This window comes from Coturnix japonica, chromosome 2 (assembly GCF_054131305.1).
Source record: "Coturnix japonica strain WE chromosome 2, WE-NBRP24, whole genome shotgun sequence".
NCBI classification, from domain to species: domain Eukaryota; kingdom Metazoa; phylum Chordata; class Aves; order Galliformes; family Phasianidae; genus Coturnix; species Coturnix japonica.
This window is the reverse complement of record NC_140664.1, coordinates 105,860,509-105,868,081: the sequence shown is the minus strand read 5'-3', so window position 1 is coordinate 105,868,081 and position 7,573 is coordinate 105,860,509.

Below are 7,573 nucleotides of genomic sequence, written 5' to 3'. Positions count from 1 at the left end.
TAAACATCATATGATTTAACACAGTGCTATGAGCTTCATGTATACATTTGAAATGTAAAATGGCTTCTCATTTCTAAGATCACTGGGCCCCTGGGCATACACTGGAACAAAAGCAGGAAAGCCCACTCACTGGTGCAAAATGTCATCACATACAACAAGGATTCAACTTCTGTCATCAATATAAACACCAATTAGAAGTCACTGTAGGCGTACCCTTGGAAACATGTAAGATACAAAGAAAAATGTGACAGAAAATGGCTTTTTACCATCCTGTTTTAAGGATAGCAAAGTATTCTCTCAAGTGCATCGTCAGGGGTTTACAGTTTTCATTCTCAATTCTTGTGGCAGCAGAAGGCTAAAAAGAAAAAGAGATAAAAGGAGCAGAAATGGACAGTTCAACTTAAACGACAATGATATTATGTGTGTTATTAACATCTCCCTGAAGATCAAGAAGCTACTACAGTCATTCAGGTGAGAAGATGCAGGCACAGCAAGAGATCTCTAGAAATCAGACTGAGAAGCAAGCCTGATTTAACAGCCCACTACCTCAGCTAATGGAGAATGCAGCTGCAAGATAGCATCAATAACTGTGTTTTAAAGTTTTATTGTTCTACTTCCAGATTTTCCTCCTAACGCTAATGCAAAAATAATCTAAATATTCAATATTAGTTTATAGGTTAGTGGAAGACTGGAGAGGGAGGAGGGAAACTGGGGGAGACAGGGCAATTTATTTAAACTCTTCTGATAAAGACAATATTTGCAAGTCTGAGGTATGCTGTCTTTTTACACAAACTCATTTGAACTGCAGAAAAACTTTGTGCAACCTTTATAATTTTGTGGTTCTCAGATGAAGGAACTGCAGAAGAAGCACTTGTTATGGAAGCAAAATGGATAAAGGCGAGCAGCATGGGCCCCAGGACATGCAAGACCATGACCAACAATAACATCAGCCCTGATGCAAGAAGGAGGCACTGGGAAGATAAGCTGTATCACTCTCCAGTTCTTCCAGGGGCTTACAAAAAGCACTTGGCAGAGTATCAGTGAACAGCAGTGGTGGGTGAAAATACCATGCTTTCTGAGCTATGCATATCTCCATGGATCCTTAGTTTGGGATGCTTCCACTCCCAGATACATCAGCATCTTGTCACCTAGTCCCTTCCCATAGGCTCTAGAAACAAACTAGGTTTCCAGATTTTTAATAAAGGCGGAATCACAATAGAAGAAAAGGTATAAGAACAGCCTCACATTTGAGTTAAACATAGTAATTTTATTTATTTACTTTATGATTTTTACTTCATGTGTTAAGATAGTAAACAACTGGCCATTGCAGGAAGATTATAGTCCATAGGGTTGCCACACAAGTCTCTAGAGTGCCACTAGAGTGCTCAAATTAACAACTTCGCAGCACTTTGGCAAGACAATATCACACATGGAGCAATGAGAAAATTATATTAAAAGGTGAAGAGCTGCAATATCTAAACGTACATTGAAATGGAATCTACTTACTGTTTCTCAACAATACCTGGAATTGTGAGGGGTTTTTGTTTGTTTGTTAGAATTAAATTCAAGAGGAAAATGCAATCATTGTTTTTGAGAATGGTCCTGTACTGCACATGCCCTGGTTATCCTCCTCAGGGTAAAAATTTTTCTCAGGATGAAAGGCAGAGCACAGCTTCTCACAATAGGCAGCACTGGGACCATATTCTCCCAAGGTGGGAGGTGCCTGGTTCCTTGCACCAGCTGCTCCTACACCACCTGATTTTACCAGGGAAACCAGAACAGAACAGCAGCTCCAGTGGGTACAGATAGGAATAGCTGCAGCAGGGTTTCTAAAAAAAGATTCTGAATAAGAGCTGGCTGATGGGACTGAAGACTGAATTTTGAGGCAGATTTCATAGAAGTGTGGTAGAAAGTGTGGGAGGTTGCAGCTGCATAAAGCATTATAAAGGGTGCAGAGCTGTGCTATATGTGTTTTCTTATCAGGTCTTTAACTGATGACTCCATGCTTTTGCTTTCTGTGAGTGGCAACAGCAGCTTTGCCATGCAACACTGACATTTGATAAGTCATTTTCTGACAGCTATTATATGTTCCAGGAACACTGTATACAGAAGCCAACATAATGTTCATCTAGCATATTTCTTCCACTTTTCATGATGCACTCTGAAATTTTAAAAAGTATGAAAACTCAGTAAGTCATATACATACATTTCTCCGGCAGTTCAAGTTACATACTTATGGCTTTCTGATGGGAACTGGAGTCATTCTTAGAACAAATTCCACCTTTTCCTAGAAGCAGAAACTTTATACATTAGAAGTATCTGAAAGCTTCATTATGTCAGTCACAGAAGATAACGGAAAACAGCCATATAATATGCCTACATATAAACCCAGACTAACACTGCTGGTCTCGGTGCTTTCACTGAAATTGCTTTTACTACCAGCTTCAGCCTGAAGTCACTCAGTTTACCTTTGCAGTACAAAACAGTGACAATTAGAACACTACTGAAATCCAAATGGTTATATTTTTAAATGTTTTAACCTTAGCATCATGTGTTTGCAGACCAATTTATAATAATAATAAAAATCTTTGCTAGTCATAAAAAAAAATTGCTCACCTGGTCATCTGAAATCAGAGAAGAAAACTCTCAAATACAAATGCAGCATCAGAAAGCAGCACTCCTTTTTTCCTCACAATACGCAGAGGATGACTTGACAAACAAACACACTCTCTCAGAGTTCAGGTTCTACATTTAAACAGTTGATACATACGCAGTATATTTGCATAAATATTCATTCTGTTCCAAGAACTCATTAATGTATGCTAACACCCACCTGGGTCTGTGAAGCTGCATTTAGGATGGACATATGCCCACTTACTTTATCCCCACTTTTCCATCATCAGCTTCATCACTGGGACTTTTGGCTGACCTTTGGAATGTTTTTTCCCAGTTTGGCCAATTTCCATTGCTTGTTATGCCATAATGAGCAACTTCCAAAACAGTATATGCAAAGTCTGTGAAAATCATCCTTGTATCTGGTGAAATGCAAAGATAAGTACTCTATTATGACTCCAGTGCTTCTAGTGAAGCAGAAGTATGAGTAAACAAGGCTGTTCACACATCAAGTGAAGTTGAAATGGGAAGTTTTAGAGTTAGCGTTCACTGATTCCTTATGCTAAACTAATGTATTTGTCCTTAAATTAATATATTGACCCCTGTAGCTAAATAAACCAGCCTATATCAACCTCATTATCCTTACTCCTGGTAAGCATCATTTTGGACTTCAAAAAAGATAGCAATTCCATAGGCTGTTTCAGACCATCTGCTGCTAGACTGCATTAAAAGTGATTGTTCACTGTGGTTTTTTTTGATACCCTGCCTAAATTCTTTCTTAGAAGTAGAGAATTCATAGAGGATCTTAGTTGTAGAATACATTTTGCAAAGCTAATATGAATGTGCATTTATGTTCCCACACAAGTGCTCATTAGAAACAATATTTGTTCATTACAAAATTAATGTGTGAAGGAACAGGTCATAGGGAAGAAAATAACAGCTGCTCATAAATGCTTCCCCTCCTGTTTTCTGCTGCTTCTCACTTATTTGGTAAGCGAGGACCTGCTAATTTATCACAAATTCCTGTGCAGGTTTAAATTGTTCCTTATACTGAACCTCCTGGTACACAAAAATGTGATTGAAGTACTTTGGGAAACCTCCACAGCTACTATCTGGCTCTGCTTAACTAAGCAGTGATTCTGGCACCTACAAGGAAGAGCTAACGTTTTCATAGCAGACTTGGAGGCAAATAAAGTCTGACTAAAGTAACCTTGAGGGAGGAGAAGCAGCTATCTCTTGGTAATGACAATATATGAGATGAGTCCTGTCAACCTCCACAGGACACATTAAATTCCTGTTAAATATGGATTAGATGAGTGCTGCAAAACCATAGAGTTATAAAGGGTGCATCCCTGCAAATATCTGGCACTTTGCTACAAGGCCAGAGCAATGGCAGGCATTTCTGGAAGAGATGTACAAGCAGAAAGCAAGGTTTATATGAAGGTCATAGTTTTCACTATATCATTTCTGAGGGAGACAAAAAATAATCAAATGCATATTCAAAACTGATATCTTAAGGTGCCCAAAGAGTTCAAGGAAAATGAGAACATTTAAGAGCAAAGTAGGTTAAAAAGTGAGGTATATACAACAGGTGAAAAAGGTAAATGGTTTATAGGGAAATAAAAGAATAGGATAAATTTATGTTATATTATTGACTGCTATAAATCCTTAATTTTCTGCAAGTACAGCAGGGCAGAACTCAGGGTTGCAATAGCTGTGCTGTATTCTCCAGAGTGTAATGCTGGGGAAACAGCTGCCAATCATGTACTCCACAAAGTAAGCAGTAAAAAAATATTGGAAGAGTCAGCTTCTTGAACACACTCTCTAAACTAGTAAGATAAGTAAAGCCAAACACAGCAAAGCAGAAAGTTCATTGCTCAAGCCTGCCTTTTAAGATGAAATATTCTCTTGGTCAGAAGTGGTCAGTAGCAAACTGAAGTGCTTGATAAACTGACAGCAGGGATTAGATAAAAACCTGAAGCAGTGTGCACCCTCCCATTTGCTGGAGTCCCTTAAGTTCCAGTACATTAATTAGAACAAAGATGTTTAGACAACCATTTGGAGGGAACAGGAGAGGAGAGAGGAAGAACACTTGGGGAAAAAAAATATCCAAAATGAATACAAATAATTTCTGTATTATCTTCTAAATATGCATGGTGAATCTGCAGATTTGAATATTATGATTTTATACTATTTATAAAATTATAATATTATGATTATATTACTGTATTTCACATCATCCTACTTGAGCAGCATCCTTGGATTTCTATGTCCGTTCTCTCACAGAAATTTTGGTTTCAGGCAAAACAAGAAGGAAAATCTTTTGGGCATACCTAATTCTCCTTTCCCCTCCATCCATACCCACCAGGTGCATCATTCAGTGACTGCTTTTGTAGCCTCCACAGAAACAGGTGGTCCATATTTCTGCCACAACTGCAGCTGACATATTACTATTAAACCCATTTAATAATCACATGGTGCTGAAGAAAACAACTCTGTTAATGACTAATTAGCTTCTGTCAAACAATTTTACTAAAATTAGTATACTTTCACTGTGTTTTCTCTTCCACATGAAAGTATTATGTCTCTGCTGTAACTCTGTAACACTACTAAGGAATTAAAGACTCTCCCAGGTTCTACAGCCCAATAGCTCAATGCACAATAAATAAATAAATAAATAAAGAGGAAAAAAAAGATACTTCAGTGTTTGCCAGCTGCCAGTTTCCAGGAAGGTAATTTTATTTTAAATCACTACATGGGGCTGCGGCAGGAAAGATATGGAAGGGGTAGAGACTGGCACTAATCTGCTTTCTGGACCAGATCTGTACATTTAAGCAACAAAATAATGCCAAGATCACAAAGCAAAGCCAGCAAATAAAGTGCAGTGATATGCCACGCATCACAAAATGGCATACCATTCTCAATACTATCTCCCCTTCACTCTTGAAAGAATTCCATTACCCACAAAATTTGGGCTACCAGCATCTCTGACTATTAAACAAAAGCTGATCCAGCTTATGGGCCACCACTTCCTCGTACTAAGGATAAGAAAAAATAAATCCTCTTGCCAACTGAAAAAGTTCCAGAGTGATTTATTGACCTGTAAGTGAAACCTAGCATCTTGAGCTGCATCCAGAAAAATCCCAGGCATCACAGGTTTCACAATCATTTTTCATCAACTTGAGGTTGTTCTAAAAGGTTTAGTCTAAAGCACAGCATGCATGTTCTATTAATCTATTCTTGGTGTTACAGTTGCCGGGATTTGAGTTCAGGTCTGTATGCATAAGAAACAATCCTTCTTTCTTTTATTTGAGAGGAAGAAAGGAGTTTGTGATGGCTGCTGAAATACCTCACTATGTAGAATCAATGATCAAGAAAAGGGGGACCAGGAAAGTGAGGAGCAATAATCTTAACTTGGTTGCTCTTGATTTTTCACTGACACCTCAGGTCTCTAATTCCAGCACAGCTCAGGAGCCAAAAGATCAACTGGCTTGAAAATGTAGAGAAACTACCAAAAAAATGAAAGGGATTAAAGTAATATATTTTTAAAAGTAGCTTATTGTACAAGTAACTGAGTAATGTGATAAGTTTCCCTATAAATACCTATAAAAAAATCTCAAAATATATAGTTAAAGCTCAGCTCTTCAGATTTGTTTTCTGAGTCATTTGGCCAAAACCACTAACTTTATACAAGTCCAACCTTTGTTTTAAATACAAAGGTCTCCCTCTACTGCTTGTCAGAAGCAGAAATGCTAACTCACAAATGAAAACATTTCTCCTTTAGAAACTGAAAAACTGAAATAGACTTTTACAGAGATGAAGTTTCCATGCTCACATCCGTAACCTAAATTAAGTGGTAGAATAAGCATAAACACTTGACTTAGTATACTGATCTTTCTAAAGGAAAGAGTATGTCCTATCTCCATCATGACTTTTCATATCATCCTCATTAAAAGAAACTTGAGTAATCCATATATCTTAATCCAACATTTATATTAAAGAGTGGATAAGAAAAGTAATAGGAAAAGTAAAGAAGCAGTTCTTGTGATTTTTTTTTCCCTCCGGTACAAATAAATGTAACTATTGGACTGAAATCAGACTTCTAGGTGCAAACTCTAGGTATGTTGGAAGATTATTCATATTACATGAGAGTCAAACAGACTTTACTTTGGCTAAATTTGAAGTAACAGTTGATTCAATCACTTATACAAAAAATGTCAGTTTCAGCTTTTCTGAAGCCTACTGTGGCTTTGAGTAGTCCCCTGAAGGCCACTGAGGAAGAGACAACTAGTAGAAGTTAGAATACTTTTATTAGGTCTCGGATAAAAATATTCCAATAACAAACGGAGAAGAAATCAAGAAAATAGCCATAGGCACAGACCTTGGTTGGTACCAGGCTTTGCTAATAGAAAGATACTAGCTACTATCCAAAAATTAGAACGTAATGAGTTGATACATCTGCTCACAATGGGCTTAAGAGACTCAATCTCTAAGCAATGGAAAGCTTAGCATCTGTTCTTTTAGTTATTTTACCTGAAAATATGTTATCTGCCTTATATCCCATTTTGAAGGGTGATTCAGTCTTTGCTGCAAACACAGCTACCAGAGATTAATAATGCATTTTGTCAATAGATCTTGACAGCCATAGTGGATTGCAATATTGCAAGCATGGGCTAGCATTGTGAAAATAAATGGATCTTCATATTGCATACAGTAATTTAACTAAGAATAAGTTATACATAAATTCTTTAGTCCAATAATTGTTCTCTTCTGTTACAGCTGCTTTTATCAACACTGATTTCATATAGTCAAGTTCTGGGGGGTTCCTAAAAGGTACCGTTAGTCCAGCTAAGACTCTTGGGTTTTTTTGGTTTTTTTTTTTTGGTTTTTTTTTTAAGAACTACTAATTAAACTAAATAGTTAGACAAAGCATGCCTTTCACTAAAAAACAAAAACAAAA